Below are 18543 nucleotides of genomic sequence, written 5' to 3'. Positions count from 1 at the left end.
AATAAACAGTAATTTGAGTGTGTATAGTCAGCATATTTTCACATCTAACTGGGTGAATTGAGGTTTTATTTCAACCAAACCAGAGTTGGTGATTATTGAAAGAGTGAAAAGTCGAGCCAAGAAGGCTTTTGTGGGTTTTTATTTTGTTTCAGTCAACAGTGATTAAAGTGTGTTTTACAATGATAATATTATTGTTTATTTAAATAGAGTCTGGTGGGTTTGGCGATAGGGATTTCGGGGCTGTTTCAGGTAAAACAAAATGGATCTTACTCTTTAACAAAAAGGCCTGTCTCTGTAGGGATCCTTTCCATAATGTCGTCAGATAACAATCTGAGCCAGTCAGAGGCAAAAATGAGCACTTTTAATGGATGTAAATTGACCAGGAGCAGTCCTGAAATTGCTATCAGCAAACCCACTAGACTACATTTAAATAAACAGTCATTTTAGTGTGCATAAACTCAGCATATTTTCACATCTAACTGAGTGAATTGAGGTTTTATTTCAACCAAACCAGAGCTGTTGATTGTTAGAACAGTGGAAAGTCAAACCAAGACAGCATTTTTGGGTTTTATTTTGTTTCTGTCGACTTTGAATGAATTGTATTTTACGATGATGAAATTACTGTTTATTTAAATGGAGTCTGGTGGATTTTATAAGAGTGATTTTTGGTCTGTTTCTGGTCAAACAAAAAGGATCATAAGGTCTAAATCTGTAAGGATCCTTTCCATAATTTCCACTTATAGTAACTATCTGAACTAATCAGCGGCAAAAACAAGCACTTTTAATAGATTCAAATTGGCAGTGTGAACATGCCCTGAGTGGTTACACTACAGCCTGTTTAGCCGCTGTTGGCTGCAGCACTCTTGCTCAATGCAGGACCAGTTTTAAAACTTATTCCCATTAGTCACTTAGACACAAAAACATTGGTTACCCTTAACCCTTTAATCTTGACTGGTGCATAGAAGGATGCGACTTCACCTTTTCTGTAAATGAGTCACGCCCACTTCAAACCCTGTGAGGGGAGCACAAAGAAAGGAGAAAAACTGAAACATAAAAATGTAAAGTAAGCAAAACAGTTTGGCAGAATAATAGTCTGAAAACTACCCTAATAGACTGAAACTGGTGGAGACCAAAGGGGGGGCAGTGGGTGCTGTGTTTCCACGTTAAATGCTAATGCAGCTAGCTGACTGTATGTCAGCAAAGCCAACAGAACATAAAATCAAAGACAAACATTTATATCACTATCATCAAAAGCTAAATTCACTAAAACTGACATCCCCAATCATAACCTTGGTGGACTTACCTTTTTCAAACGTAACGTAGGCTTAGGAGAGCACCCTGATGACATCGTCAGGGTTATGTTTCAGACTTAACAAAGCTCCTCCAGAGCCACAGAAAACATTGCACAACTTTTTTCACAGACTAAAGCCCCGGCTCCACCAAACACTTTCAGTATAGTACGTTTTGAACCAAAAGTAACCCTTCAGACATGGTACCCAGACCCTAATGTTTCCACCACAAACAATACTCTTAAATGTTTGCGAGGTTGTTGTCGCTCACTGTATGTCCTCATTACTGGTGACACAGAGGGAAGTCTCCACGTTTATTGTACACAGAACGAGGTTGCATGGTGACATTTTTCAGAGCAAAATAGAACAGGCTGCAGTGAGAGTCTTTCAGAGTCAGGTGTGGGCATTTAGTTCCTCTCAGGCAAACTCAGGGGTATAGTGCTGCTGGAGCCCACAGGAACAATGCTCCAAAATGCTTTTTTTTTTTTTTTTTTACTCCGAGTGAGGATTATAATATATGCAGTATATGCAGTTCACATAATCTGGTTGAAATTCATATATATGTATGTATATATATATATATATATAGATATATATATATATATATATATATATATATATATATATATATATATATATAAAACACTTGTCATATAAAAACTAAAGTGATGGTCAAAGTTGTCACAATGAAATTTAAGGTGTTGATGGATTTAAATTTGCAGCTCATACATTGAGTAACATTACTAGTTATGTTCCACCTTAAGAGTCGCCGGCAGTCAGCCCAGTGAATTATTTTTTTCTCTGACTCCAGCTGCTGTGAGAGGCTGCAAATCATCCTTTCATTTTATAGTTAGTCTATTAATAAAACTCGGTATGAACAGTGGTTACATGAGCTTCAAAACCAGCCACAACTCAGCCCTGAGCAGAGTGACCATCCACTATTGACCAATCAACAGACTGCAGTGTTCACAGCTCCACCTTTTAGTACCAGATCTGTGTGCTTGGTACCCCAACAGAGGGGTGACCAAATATAGGGACGGTATGGAAATGTCCCATTGGTACCATCCACAACTTTTCACGGAGATAATGGAAAACAAAAGCGCACTGATTGAACTGAACAGTACCGTACTGCTTGGTGGAAATGGGGCTTTAGGTACTTCCTGTGATGAGTAAACTGATCTCCGCTTGTAAAATTGGTGGAATGACCCTTTCTCTCAAAGTCAGAAGTGATGGTATTGCTTTAATTTGGTTGATATCAGGTAAATTGTATCCATTTAGATACACATTAACAGCAGTTTATCTCTGAATTCTCATTTATGAAAATATTTGATGCAGTATTGATATTGGTGTATTGACAAAGACACTGCTGGAATGGAATGTCGTAGATTAGCTGACAAACAACTAAATTTTAAATGATGATTGAGTCACTTGTGAATGCATCTACCCCCACTATTTGTGTCTTTCTCCTTTTTAATTGGTTTTGCAGTGGATGAAAGAACTCCTACATGCATGAAGGCAAAGTCTCTCTGTTCACATTGATTGCAGTAAGTATATTACTCCCGTGTCTGCATTACTTTGATTTATAAATGTCTGTTGTAAAAGCTTTTAACCAAATTTGCTTGTTTTGTAATGCAAATAAATATTATTTTCTTCGAATGCGTATTTATCCACCATCTTTGCGCTTTAATTGCTCTTATTTTTAGAGCCACTTTTTGTATAGAGATGTTAAAATTTCTTGTTCCATCAGTGTTTTTGTCGTCTTTTTTTCCTTTGGAAGTAATTCCAATCTATACTGTGATGCACGTGATAAACCTTACTGTGTCCCTCCCACCCCCACCCACCCACCTAGCCTCACATTCTCAAAGCAGCCCAATATCAAGTAGGATGCTCCTATTCTCTACAGAAAGAGGAAATCCACCCTGCCATTGATAAGCTACTCCCTCCACGTCTTGGTGCCTTATGCAAACTCTTTCTGTGTGTGTCTTCCAGCCAAGGAGCACAGCATTCTCGTCAGTTATTTACCTGATTGAAGCAATGGCATATGTATTATTTCTGCGTTTGTGTGTGTTGTTCTTTTTAAGATTCAGTGCTTGATGTTCATAGAAGTCGACAAAGCACTTTTATTCTAGGTTTTGACATTTTCTTGTTTTTGGATTCTACTGGTTGTCTTGCTGACCTATGAAATGCACTGACGTTGAAGGAAACCTGATGTTGTAGAAAAATGGTCATGTGTGGAAAATAATCAAATAAATTGCGTATCAATTGTATACTGTGTTACAAGTTTTGTTCTTAACCCACTTGCTTACTGGTTCCTCTACGCATTGACATCATATAAGGCAACAAATTTGACCAATTTTAGCAACAGCAAGAAGCTAAGATGCTGTTAATTAAGAAATACTCTTTTGAAGACACTGGGACTTTATTATCACCACGTTTGAGGACAATGGGACTTTATCAGCGTTAATACTGTTTTTTACACTGACTTCAGTTATTTTGAGGTCACAGAGTGCTTTACACTTTGCATGCTTTCTGTGAGGAGGCTCTGGTACATGGAAGGGTTAAGACAACATGAAGAACTTGAAGGTGTCCCCCACTCCCATGGTAAATAGTCTCATGCAAGGGTTATACATATTGTTTTGCTAATGAGTCATTCCTTTTGTTAATCTAAGTGAAGGACAGAACTGGAAGTACCATATGGAATCATGATTTAACTTGACAGCAGCGTCCCTTTGGGCCATCCTCTGTTGAGTGCTATCGAAAACAAATTTAACAGTGTCGGGAGTGTATATCAAACCAAACCACGAATTTTGTGAACTGTTCCACCCCCAGTGTCCATGCACTAACTCAGATTTCCCTGTCTTCTTACCATGTCCAAAATCCTTGGCATATATTTCAACATATTCTGGACATGTTTTCAATAAGTTCTAAGTTTTCAGTTATAAGGCTCTAAAAATGGTATTGAATGATGTATCAATGCATCTCCAGCAAATATTGAAATAACAAAGTGTTTCAATGTAAAATGTGCAGTGTAGCATGTTTAGTGTAAAATTGTCACATGACCAGAGCTGTTTACTTCCTGGTTGCACCATGATGCAAGGTGGGCTACATCTAAGCTCCCAAATAAAGGTTAGTAAACTTTGTTACCATAAAGATAGGACAGAGATTTGTGGCACACATTATCTTCAAGGTGTCTAGTATTGATATGTGGATTTGAAATTACTCAGCTTTGTTCAGTGGGGTCACAGAATTAGTGAACATGTCCACAGCAACAATAGTGACCGGTGGGATAACACAGTGTATATAAATGTACCTCTGCATACACAAAGTTCTCTTTCTACCAAAGCTTCTACTCTTCTTTTTTTAGGTTCATCTAGGTCATGGCCCGACAATGCATACCTTACTCCATACCTTATTCCATGTATACATACCTTATACATGAAATAATCTGCAAAAGACCTCAAACTTGGACACTCTGCCACCCTTATGGCTGTTTAAATGCCTTATTTCTGATCTTGTTTTAATTGAGTGTACATGCTTTTAACTATTCATCTGCACCTTAGCATGTCTGTCACTCTGTATTTCTACTTTTAGAGCTCATTTATTGTCATTGTTTTTGTTGTTTTACATGATGTCATTTCTGTTTTAATTGATATGCATGATGGTTCTTGTTTGCTTAGCGATTGTTTTTAATGTCTTTGTTCAAGCTCTGCATTACTGAAAATGAGGGTTTCCCTCAGTTGATTTCCCGAGTAAATAAAGGTTTGAATGAATGAATGAATGAATAAGTAAAAAAAAAAAAAAAAAAAGTATGTAATACGGCTGGGCAGCGTCACTAATATGGCCAGACGTACAGCATCTATTAGGGCGGTATGAAATGCTGCTGGATGGCGTCAGGTTCAAACACTGCTGGTAACAACGTAATTCTAAGGATCAAGAAAGTCTGTATAGGGTGGGTAGGAGGTCTGGTGGATGGGTTCAACAAACCTTGGACTTTCACCCAGGAGCCGAATGTTTCCTTCCCAAACCCAACCATGTGCTTTTGTTGATGTTCTGGTGTTGATAGCGCATCCTGGAACGTTGAGGAGGACTGCCAGTGACAGAGTTTTACATTTTTTAATAACTGAGCTGAGATATATCAGTATTTTGATGACTGCATAGGAGATTATGTTCATTTGGGCAATAAATGGTAGATTCAACACATTATCCCACCAGGCACAATTGTGACCAACCATAAAACACACATTTTCACCTACTTTTCCATGAAAAAAAAAATATATATATTTCAAAGGGTTATCAGTGACAAATGAGTTGGATGGCATTCAGTTTTGGGTGCAGTGCAAGAGCAATAGTGGCCTTGCTTGCAGAGCCTGTTGTTGATATGAATGAGTCTCAACACTGAACTCAGCTACAGTTACTGTCTCCCTCAGTGTCACACTCTGCATGGATTTGAAACCCGGTTTATCTAGTTCACGCACAGGGTGTGTCTGGAAGAAAGGCATCACAAAACTCAAAACTCACCTGGAGAAGTAGAGTGTGGGTTCACCTTTGCTTTAAGCAGCAATGGCTCTCAGTGTACCAGGTCTGGTAATGATGGTGGCGTTCTACCTGCTTGTGTTGGGAATCGGCATCTGGGCATCTGTAAAATCTAAGAGGTTGGAGCAAAACACACAAGGTGGACAGGTAGAGATTTCTTTTTTGGCTAACCGGAGTGTCAGCTTGGTTATGGGAGTCTTTACAATGACAGGTGAATCTCCAGTCTTTCTTCATGCAGTACGGTTGATGTAAACATTTGTGATGATATGGTAAAGAGGTTTCTAGTCAGATACAAATTTGTGTATTTTCTGAAAAATTGTTGGGGCATATTCTATCTGTCATCACAACCCTTTCAATGAATACACTGCACATTTCTTTTTCCACCACACCCCCAAATTAATGATACAACCATGCATTAATGCGTATGTACTTTTTCTCTTGCAGCTACTTGGGTCGGAGGTGGCTTTATCATTGGAACTGCAGAGTCAGTTTATGACCCCACCAGGGGTCTAGTCTGGGCTCTTCTGCCTCTGCAACTATCTGTTTCCTTTGTCATCGGCAAGTCTCTCTTCAATATAAATCTGAGTCACACTGCAATGCTTTGGAATTTTATCTTTACATGAGGTGTGTCTCCAGATACATGTGTCAACACATCATAACGGAGGTGCCCTCTAATTAGTATGTAAGCAACTAGTTGTGATATTTGTTCAGGTGCATATAGTGTAAAGTTGGCTTCATATGAAAACAACATTCTGTTAGAGCTTTGATACCATGGACTGTATAAAATTATGGATGTAGCTACTGAGACCTCACACATTGTTTTTTGGACTCCTGTTTTGAAGCCTTGAGTTTGGCATTTTGGCCATCGCCACCTTTGATTTTTGAAGCCAGATGTGATCCTATTTGGCCGAGAGATGGAGCCAAACCTAACACTAGCTGCTTGTTTGGTTCTCACAGTTTATTCACAGCTTAAGTTAACTGTGATAATGCTAATGCTAATTTTTCACTGGAGAAAAACAAGCTTGAAACTAATGAAACAAAATGTAACCCAATTAATGCAAAAAACAAAAACAAAAAAACATCTGACTCCTTAGAGGGTCTTCTAGTACAACCAAACACTGAACAAGACTTTTTTAGGTGAACAAAACATTACAATTAGCTTTCATGCAATGAAAACACACTGAAATAGTGATCGCCACAACTTAGCCTGTGCCCCATGTGCTCAGTGTTGACACTGTGGTAGCAATTTGTCAGTCAGCAGCACCACCTGTTAATCAAAGCAGCCACGCCCTTAATTACACTTAACTCTAAAGCAGGATTTATACTTGTGCGTCAGCTCTATGCAGAGCCTACGCCAATGCCTACACAAGTGGCCTACGCCTTTGTGAGCATTTATACTTGTGCAGTAGTATGTCTGTATCACTCTGCAGTTACATCTCCAAATCACTAGTTGGCTTTAGTTGTTGATTTAGTTGATTAAAAACACACATTAAACACACATTAAACATGGCTTAATAGCGACAATTTCAAACACAAGTACACAAAATCAGCTTCACTATAACTGGCAGCATTCACAGAAAAAGCACTTGTCTTTTGCTGGATACATCTTCCCCACAAATACAACATCCTAATATTTTTAGCACAAGCCTGTGGCATTTTACATTGTATAAATTAGCCTAGCAGCTAACGGACTTTTCCTCTATTCATATGAAGCCAGGGTAAATCACATTGTTCCGAAATCATCATGATGTCCTGTGGTTAAGGTCTGGTTAGGTTTAGGCACAAAAAACACTTGGTTAGGGTTAGGAAAAGATCATGGTGTGGGTTAAAATGAAAAAGAAAGTGACAAACACATAAGCTGTGAGTCTGCTTCGCCTCAAGCCTTTCCCAGCTGACCCAGAGCCGGTTGCGGTGCACCATCAAGGCAGAAATACGCCCACCGGGAGCCATTCAGCACCGCGGAAAGCTCCCCACACAACCCGGACCCCAGAGTTAATAACAGGAGGTTATGGTGTTTCATTCTCTCCTCTCTATGACACTTGTATCTCGACCAGTAGCCTACTTTTGTTGTGTTGCTGATACTCTATGGTACACAAATACAGTATAGCCTAGTATAATCACATATCGGATAACGGGACGTCGGACTAATGAGAGGTCGGAACAATGCTACGGCACCCATCAAACATGGTATACAAGATTCATCAATATGAAAAGAATTGTCTTTTTCTCTTTTTCATCCATTTAAAGGTGGACTGTTTTTTGCAAAGCCAGTGAGGGAGAACAATTACATCAGTATGATGGATCCATTTCAGAGGAGGTATGGAAAAGCACTGACTGCAGCTCTTGCTGTCGTTCCAGTCATAATTGAAGTTGTCTGCATTACTACAACTCTTTTGTCCTTGGGTACACACATACGAGTATCAAACTGACACATTCACTTTCTTACCCCTGACCTATTTTCTCAATCAAACTACTTCTTCATTCTTTGTACTGTTTTTCTGCCACAGGAGCAACCATGAGTGTGGTTTTAGATCTGCCCTTCAGTGTTTGTGTCTGGATCTCTGCTGCAGTGGCGATCATCTACACTAGTCTTGGAGGTCTCTACTCAGTTGCTTACACTGATGTTATCCAGATATCACTGGTGCTTCTCAGCTTGGTGAGTTTTATTCAATGAAACTTAAAGATGATGGGTTTCAAATGTCTTCTTTCTTCTTAAAGGTGAATTGTGTAGGAATTAGGGTCATTTATTGGCAAAAAGTTGTCCAACTTTGTTTTCATTAATCTATAATAACGTGAAAATCAAAATTAGTTTCATTAACTTAGAGTGAGCTGTATATATCTATATAGAGAGCAGGTCCTCTTCCAGGAGAAGGGTCCGCCATGTTGTTTCTACAGTCGCAGGGACAAATCAAACACAGGCTTGAGATAGGGCCATTCCCGTTTTCAAGTTGCCTGCTGTAGTTCTTCTATACACTTAACACACATGAAAAGTTTGAGTTCCACGACTTCACTGCTGGACACCACTAGATCCTACACTCTGGACTTTTAAATCAGATTTTGCTGAATGATTTTATCTTTTCACATTGGCTGTGGGTCCCCTTTGTTCTGACAAGTGGCGTTTATACTGACATCACTACAACAGCATGGAACCACACATATCAGGCCCCCTGGCTTGGCCACCTTGAGTCTGATGAAATCGGGAGATGGATTGATGATTTTTTTAGTGCTGGTAAGATGAATAAGAGTACATTATATATGTGTAAAATGTAGCTTTTGACTGCAGGTACTTATGCTTTTGTACTTTATATGCCATATAAAATTGTTGCTGTTACAGAAATCAATGTCTTGCAGTAGGCAGCAAAAAAAATGATTATACAAAATCTGAAGATGCAGCATGGCTTGAATGATAGTAATTTTTTATAGATTTCTTCAAGTTCAAAAGTATGTGGACAATAAGATACTAAAAGTCTTCACAGAGGCTTACGTTTTGAACTCAAATTAAAAAAAAAAACATCTTAAGACTTAAGACTAAGGAAGGAAACCTAGGTATAACAGAAGAGGAATGAGAGGAGCTATGTGAACTACAATTGAAAACAGCATCATGCAGACTTTTGTTGGAGAAACCTCATTAGATTCTTCATTACTCCAACAGAGTCACTATATCAAATGTTCAAACTGCTGGAGACATTATGGGTGCTCCGATGCCAGCCACTATCACGTATTCTGGTCTTGTGGATTGTTAATTCCTTGCTGGAGGGAGGTTCACACAGTTTTGCAAAAAGTACTCCAGGTGGACATTCCATTTAAACTAGAGAAGCTATATTTGGGCACCTTGCCATTGGACAATGTTACTTCTTATGAGAGATACCTGTTTTGGATTATAAGTGCTGCTGGCAGGAAAGCAGAAGGTGGCTAAAGCCCTCAGTACCAACAGTGGTTGATTGGAGTGACATGACATGTGACGTTTTAAGGATGGAAGTTATTACTTTTTCTAAGGCCAGCATACACTGTACGATTTTTAAAATCTTGTTATTAATACCAGCTCACACTGTACGAGTGAATCGCCTGCGATGTGCGGCCAAAGCTCACGATTTATGTGCTCACACTGTACGTTCCGATCGTCAAGCACGATCAGAGAGCTCACACTGTATGGGTGAAAACGGCTCGTCGGCCCCCTGCTGACTGTCCTGCCTGTTGACAGCTGTCAATAAAGATACATTTGAAAGCTCCGATTTGTTCCGGAAGTGCCGATGTCGCCGAAGCAGGAAAAGTGGTTTGCTTTGATGATTTGCGCTATACTGTGTGCTGAAACGTCCAAAAAGAAAAGCGATTTGGATGCACAGGTGTGCACAGATGTAGGAAACGCTAATCATCAGAGGCACGGACTAACGTTAGTATTGTAGCCTTAAATCGTGTGACTTTAACATATCAACCCGCTCACATTTTTGATGCATTCAGGTTTTTATTACGTTATTGTGAAGTGTTTGCTGAATGTCACAGGGAATCATGCTCTCCTGGCTCTCGTCTTGGCTTGACATCTCTGTGGCTCAACGCATCTTTGGAGGATATCAGTGGAAATGGAGATTCATTAATGTGAATAATGTCCAGACCAGTATACTGTATCATGAAATGAAATGAATGAAATGAAATACAGATGCGAAGTGATCGCAATGTTTATTTCCTGGTTAGCTGACAACGGGTTCACAAAGGCCACGCCTACCACACATCTGTTTCACCAGTTGATTCAACACCAGTTAATCCGGCACACCGGCCGACCAAAATTTCTGACATGTCAGAAATTCATCCGACCGTCCGACCGCGGTTCTGGAACAAATGATCGGCAATATTATGGGCAATATGGCCATTCAGGATTTCCATCAAAGGACTCTCTCCTCCAGCTCCACATCCACAGCCAGAATCATTTGTTTTATGGCGGCAGTAGCCGTGATCATTGCTGGAATCCCATCTGTGCTGATCGGAGCTGTTGCAGCTTCAACAGGTGATTGTGACTGTTAGGAATCTGTCATATCAGGGTAGTTGTGGCGGCCATGTTGTTAAAAGTTATTGTTGGGAGCCTGTCTCCAACATTCCACATTGGGAAATCAGCATTTATTGTTGTCTGTTCTGGCTCCTATATTTCAGACTGGAACTCCACCTCATATGGTTCTCCATCTCCATATGAGCGAGGAGAGGCGGCCATGGTGTTGCCCATCATCCTTCAGAATTTAACCCCAAGCTACATTTCTGCTTTTGGCATCGGAGTTATTGTTGCCGCAGTGATGTCATCTGCTGACTCTAACATTTTGTCTGCAACCACCATCTTCACCCAAGAGTACCTTGCTGCAGTCAAGATGGCCGACAAGGCGCCGCCATACATCCAATCCATGCCGGAAGTCACAACCGGAAGTTGGTTAATCGCCACTCGATCCCGGAAATATGACCGAGCTAAAACAAAAATAAAAGCTTAAAAAACACGTACATTTACACATAACATAATTTTATGCATTTTGTGCAGTTACATGTTTATCGTAACGGTATAAGTGACTAGTTAATTGTCTCGCCACGACTTTATAGGCTACTGTAAAACTCAGAAGTTAGTTAAAAGCCTACAATAATATCACTAAGTTATAATGCTAACGTTTCATGGATTTAACTTTAATATCAACGTTATGAATACAAATGTAAATATTATGTTTGTGTGGTGGTGGCCACACACACACACACACATACACACACACACATTCACAATAGGACTGAAGAATAACTAAAGTTAAATAAACTGAATTCTCAGATTAAATAAACTGAGAATTAATAAAAAATGAGAATTTACACAACCAAATAAACAGCACTTTCAGAGTAGGCTGCAGTTACAACACGCACACATGGTCACAACAAATGTCATACTTACTTTCACATTAGCATATGGTTAATATTAATTTATGTTAACAGTAAAAAAGAAGGCACTGTAAATCATTGGTGGTACAGTTTAAGGGTTCTACTGCCCAGACATTACGCATTAATCATATGATCCTTCCTTTATCTCCTGGATCACAGATTACCTGAGAGGAAGCGCACAGTATGTCAGGTTGGAGAACTGTGCTTCTGGGACATTAATGAGCAGCACGGGGGCTCCACAGGAGACTGTCCTGGCTCCATTCCTGTTCACACTGTACACAGCAGACTTCAAATACAACTCTGAGTCCTGCCACATCCAGAAATACTCGGACGACACTGTTATTGTGGCATGGGCAGGAATGGGCAGGAATCTGAATACAGGGAACTGATAAAAGCCTTCAGTGACTGGAGTCACAAGAACTGTCTCCTACTGAACACCTCAAAGACCAAGGAAATGATTATAGATTTCTGTGGGTCCAAGCCCCCTCTTCAGCCAGTGAATACCTGTGGGATGGACATCAAGGTGGTGCCAAGTCATAAGTATCTAGGTGTACACCTGGATAATAATTTGGACTGGTCCCTACACATAGACGCTCTCTACAAAAAGGGGCAGAGCCGCCTCTTTTTCTTAAGGAAGCTCAGATCTCTTGACATCTGTAGTAAGATGCTGCAGATGTTTTATCAGTCTGTGGTGGCAAGTGTGTTGTGTTATGCTGCAGTCTGCTGGGAGGAAGGAAAATTGTTGTAGATTCATGGTGTATTAATCTGCCTCTGCTACAAATATCATTCAAACACTGTGCAGACACAGCTCCCCACACCCCGTTTGTTCAAAGGCACAGAAGAGCAGCTTAGAGAAATGACTTCAATCCTGCTGGTTGTATTTTCATCCACCAGGGATCTTCAGGGATGAGTGGGGACATCATGGGCAACACAATGGCACCAGACATTTGTTACTGCAACAGAACAGGCATTTCCTGGGTCGAGAGATGTGTTCATTATCCAGTTTAGCTATTAAATGAATGCAATAATTATATTTTCCTATTGTCAGTCTTCTTTTAATTCTATTTTATTTCTGGAATCCAATAAAACACAATATTACACTATCAAACTGGCAATAATAACATCACTTGGAGTTCTCTTTTTTGTAAACAACGTCTTTACTGAGTTCAATCACAAATCAAAAACAAGGGAAAAGCATAAAACAGAACAGGCAAACAAATACATGAACATACAACAATGAAAAAACAATGAATGGGGGTCCCCAGGCTTCCACTGGCCATCGTGATCTCTTGGGGTTGGTGGTAGCAGGTGGTGGTGGAGGGGTTTAAAAGAGGCTCCCACTGGCCATCGTGATCTCTTGGGGGTGGGTGGTAGCGGGTGGTGGTGGAGGGGCTTAAAAGAGGCTGCCACTGGCCATCGTGATCTCTGCCTTCAGCCTCGTCATGCCTTCTTCTTGAAGGATTTTGATCAATATCTGAAAAATAGTTACATGATCCAATCATAGCTTGTGATGCTGTAAAGGCTGCACTCTTGTTTTTATGCTTTCCAAAGGAATAAAATTGACCATCCAATAATGTCCTTCCATTTCCCAAGCAAGCTAAAGCTATAAAATGTACAACAATATATACAATACAATAGAATATATGCAACAATATATACAGCAGTGGCACACATACTAGTGTAAAAAAAAACCCCCAAAGTGTCGTTTCCATGGTGACATGATTGAAGGATGGATGAGGATGAGGAGAGATGTACACAGTCATAATAATGGCATGTGAAAACTCCTTTGGCAAATAACACGGCCTGAGTCCAACAGCCAACAGTTCTATGTCCGGGCAACAGATATGTTCCTTGATGGTAATAATAATGTGACCAGGATCACACGAACTATATATATATATATATATATATATATATACCGTTATATATCTTACCGTTATATATATATATATATATATATATATATATATATATATATATATATATCTATTTATACACACACACACACACATACATATATATGTAAGAAATAAATATGCGCGTGTGTGTGTGTATAGGGTAATACACACACCAAAAACGCTGAAAAAATTGACATACAACTTTGCCAAATCCATTAGCGTACTTTCTTTGGCTAAGCTAACGTTAGCCCAGACCATCGAGTCAAGTGGAGAAACAGCCTTCACGAGACATGACACTCTAATTCTTCGATGCATCGCATTTGTAAATAGCATGAATTACATCTTAGAAATCATACCACACTCGTTGGATGATAATTAAAAGACTATTTTTCTTACCTTTCTCTCGTTCTCTGAACACAACCCGCTAATCAGTATGGCCGCCGAATAAGCAAAAAATTACACGAAGAAGAAACTTCCGCTTGGGACTTTCCAACTTTCCGGTATAGACTAGATATATGGCGGCGCCCTAGTCGGCCATCTTGACTGCAGTTGGGTCCCTCTCTCTTCACCACCAACATCTACCAGACCATCAGGAGTCAGGTTCAGTACAATGACCAGCAGCAAGGAGGAGTTTTATTACACAGCCTCAAATTAAGGGAACACTTAATGGTCACGGTTTAACACCAGTTAATCTTCAGGAGTAATATCAATCTGTTCATTTTGAAAGCACAAATGAATCAGTTTTAGTTTCACCTGCTTGGGTGCAAATGAAAGTGACAATAGATGCAATGGAGAGGCAAAAGCAAGACAACTGCCAGAGCCCTACAAAATGACCTCCAGCAGGCCAATGGTGTACATGTTTCTGACCAAACTGTCAGAAACAGACTCCATGAGGGTGGCATGAGGGCCTCTAGTGGGACCTGTGCTCACAACCTAGCACTGTGCAGCTCGATTGGCACTCGCCACAGAACACCAGAATTGGCAGGTCTGCCCACACCCTGTTTTCTTCACAGATGAGAACAGGTTCACACTGAGCACATGTGACAGGCGTGAAGGTGTTTGGAGATACCATGGTGCAGTGGTATGCTGCCTGTAACATCATCCAGCATGACCAGTTTGATGGTGAGTCAGTGATGGTGTGGTGAGGCATATCCTTGGAGGGTCACACAGACTTCCAAGGATATGCCTCACTACACCATCACTGACTCACCATCAAACTGGTGTGGTGGTGTGGTGTGGTGGTGTGGTGAGGCATATCCTTGGAGGGTCACACAGACTTCCAAATCAAAGCCAATCGCACCCTGACTGCTGTCAGGTACCAGGATGAAATCCTCAGAGCAATTGTTAGACCTTACACTGGTGTACTGGGCCCTGGGTTCCTCCTGGTGCAGGACAATGTGCGACCTCATGTGGCCAGAGTGTGTTACTATCAATTAAAGGCAAAAATGCTCCCCAAAAATATCTTAAAAAAAAATAATAATAATTTTATGCTGGGATTTACATAGAAACTACTTTGCAACTTTTTCTTCTGTAGATAGCATTACAGATATTTCATTGAGGATTATATACTCAGGTTTTATATGCTCTGTTTTAGGCATCGGATAAAGAGTGGGTGATTCGTCTCTCCATAGTGGTTGCAGGGATTGTGGGAACATCCCTCACCTCCCTCGGCAACAGCATGATGGTGTTTTGGATCCTGAGCACAGACCTGGTTTACACCATTATATTTCCCCAACTGATCTGCGTCCTCTTCACGGAGGTATCCAACGGTTACGGGGGGATTGCAGGCTACCTTGTTGCAGTGGTAATGAGACTGTTGTGTGGAGAGCCAATGTTCGGTCTTCCTGTGATCCTTAAATTCCCAGGTTGCACTTCAGAGGATGGTGTTTACATTCAGCGCTCTCCTGTCAAGCATGCTGTGTGCGCTGGTCTCCATTCTCATGTTTTCATATGTGGCCTTACTCCTGTTTAACAAGGGGATTCTTCCTGGGAGGTGGGATGTGTTCAAAGTAAAGTCCCAGGGAGCACCAGCAGATGGTGCCAAAGAGGTTGACTTTAAAAATGAAGAGGACACAGTGGCCTCTGCACCGATGCTCGATACAGGATGCTAGATTTTGCACTTGAACATAATAAATTTGTCTTTGGATACAAAACACTATTATTTTTTTCCATATTCATACAGTCCATATTCACACATCAGTGACAGAGTTGTCATCATTGCTTATCTCACACTTATTAGGGAAGCAAATAATTATGTAAAAATAACTGCTATACTGTATTTACACTGCTTAATGATTTTGGTTATGCAAAAAATAGCTATGTATCCAACTGAAAAGTTAGTGTCTCTACCAGTGGTGTAGTGGTAGTTTATAAGGTGGTGGGTGTACTAATAGGTGGATGGTTGCCGAGGAGGTGGTGGGTATAGTCTCCCATGTATTCAAATAGCTTTTTGACTGAGAGGTGGATTTACTGTAAACAGCCAGAAAAAGAGATGGGTATACCTTCCACTACACCACTGGTCTCAACAATGGGATTTCCGTTTCCACCGAACAGTATAATGTGGTACAGTCCAGTTCGGTATGCTTTTTTTCTGCACTGTGAAAAGTTGTGGATGGTACCAATGGAACCGTTCCGTATTGTCCCCAGTTTTGATCACCCCCCTGTTGGGGTACCTAGCACACAGATCTAGTACTAAAAGGTGGAGCTGTGAACACTGCAGTCTATTGATTGGTCAATAGTGGACGGTCACTCTGCTCAGGGCTGAGCTGTGGCTGGTTTTGAGGCTTGTGTAACCACTGTTTATACCATGGAGAGTTTTACATATATTAGTAAACTGTAACTATAAAATGAAAGGATGTTTTGCTGCCTCTTGCAGCAGCTGCAGACTGAGAAAAAATAACTTAATTCACTGGGCCAAATGCCAGCAACTTTTATGGTGGAACGTTTACTTGTAATGTTACCGATCCGGACTGTAATAAAGACTTGTTTTTACTGATCTGCTCTGATGAGAGCCTGCATTTTTGAGTCCTTGCCTCTGTGTAACTCTGTTGTTGTCACTGGGATTCACCAGTGTATTCCAGTTGTTGCTCTTCTTTTACAGAAAAATTACGAGTTGTCCAACTCTTACCAAGATAGGAGAAAAACATCTAATTTTCACAGTCCACAAATTGTTTGTCCAATGTAAGGAAAATTCATGTTTTAAATTTGAGTAACCCACATGCATCTTTGAAAGAAGGACTCTGTCCTCAGTAGAATTTGAAGGATCCTTGATATTGGAACAGTCCTTCGGCAGGATTTGATGACATAGCCTCCTTGAAATTCAGCTATTTAAGGATCCTTCCTTGACTTTGAGAAGCACCTACCTTCATCACTCCAGAGAGCTGATGCATGCGCTGCAAACTCTCTTCTGATTTAATATTTGCACAAGATTTTACAAGGTCCCGGCCTGCTCTCCTAAAATAAGTTCACTGTTTGTGTAATGCTGTGTACACCGACGCGCCATGATATATTCATCTCATACCACTTACACTGACTCGTTGGGTGGTTTTACCCCCTTGGTCTCTACTGTGCTTGTGTTTTTTGGCTTTTACATACTTTAATCATCGCTGACTGCTCTCCCACAACAAGTATGTCAGGTGAGTGTTTCAGCGTCACAGTTCAGACAGGGCTTGGAGCAGGAGAAAATTTATATCCCTACTCCAGTAAAAGTAAGAATACTACACTGTAAGAATGCTCTGTTACAAGTTAAAGTCCTGCAACTCTGTTGTTGTCACTGGGATTCACCAGTGTATTCCAGTTGTTGCTCTTCTTTTACAGAAAAATTACGAGTTGTCCAACTCTTACCAAGATAGGAGAAAAACATCTAATTTTCACAGTCCACAAATTGTTTGTCCAATGTAAGGAAAATTCATGTTTTAAATTTGAGTAACCCACATGCATCTTTGAAAGAAGGACTCTGTCCTCAGTAGAATTTGAAGGATCCTTGATATTGGAACAGTCCTTCGGCAGGATTTGATGACATAGCCTCCTTGAAATTCAGCTATTTAAGGATCCTTCCTTGACTTTGAGAAGCACCTACCTTCTCTACTGTGCTTGTGTTTTTTGGCTTTTACATACTTTAATCATCGCTGACTGCTCTCCCACAACAAGTATGTCAGGTGAGTGTTTCAGCGTCACAGTTCAGACAGGGCTTGGAGCAGGAGAAAATTTATATCCCTACTCCAGTAAAAGTAAGAATACTACACTGTAAGAATGCTCTGTTACAAGTTAAAGTCCTGCAATGAAGATTTTCCTCAATTAAAAGTATGTAAATGCACTTAAAGTATTAAAAGTAAAAGTACTGCACTGGAAAAATGTCCACTTTCACTGTACCACTGCATCATTAGATTATTATTACTCACACATTAATGTAAAAGCTGGGTTTCAATTCAATTCAATATAACTTTGTTTATCCCAAAGGAAATTATTGTGCCAGAGAATGCTTCAAATTACGGTAACACTAAGTACAGTAACAACAATTTAACAATTCACAACCAGTAACAACAGAACAACCAGTGGTTTCCCACAGTCAGGGTCACTCATCACGGGGAAATTGTTACAATTGCTTATCCTGTAGTGTGACTGTGCATGCATGTACGTGTGCATACATGTGTGTCAACTAACACATATACAGAAGACAAGCAGCAGTGCCAGGCAGATATCCACAGAGCCTGCAAGCTGAGACACACAATAACACTGAGGCAAGGCAAGGCAAGTTTATTTGTATAGCATATTTCAGACAAAATGAGCTTTACATAAAAAAGAAAATAAAATGATTTTAAGAAAGGACAACATGTAAAGACAACACAAAGCAACAGTACATCAAAGAGGATTCAATACTATGTTTAAAACAACTTTTCTACCAGTATTCCTAAAATACAATAGGAGAG

At 40.2% G+C, this 18543-nt stretch overlaps 1 pseudogene; it reads left to right on the top strand.

The window, feature by feature from the left end:
* The first annotated feature begins 5849 nt into the window (after nt 1-5849).
* On the top strand, nt 5850-15726 carry LOC125884986 (high-affinity choline transporter 1-like; annotated as a pseudogene).
* The last annotated feature ends 2817 nt before the right edge of the window (nt 15727-18543 follow it).

This window comes from Epinephelus fuscoguttatus, linkage group LG24 (assembly GCF_011397635.1).
Source record: "Epinephelus fuscoguttatus linkage group LG24, E.fuscoguttatus.final_Chr_v1".
NCBI classification, from domain to species: domain Eukaryota; kingdom Metazoa; phylum Chordata; class Actinopteri; order Perciformes; family Serranidae; genus Epinephelus; species Epinephelus fuscoguttatus.
Note: the sequence above shows the minus strand (reverse complement) of the source record. Positions and strands in the feature narration are given on the sequence as shown.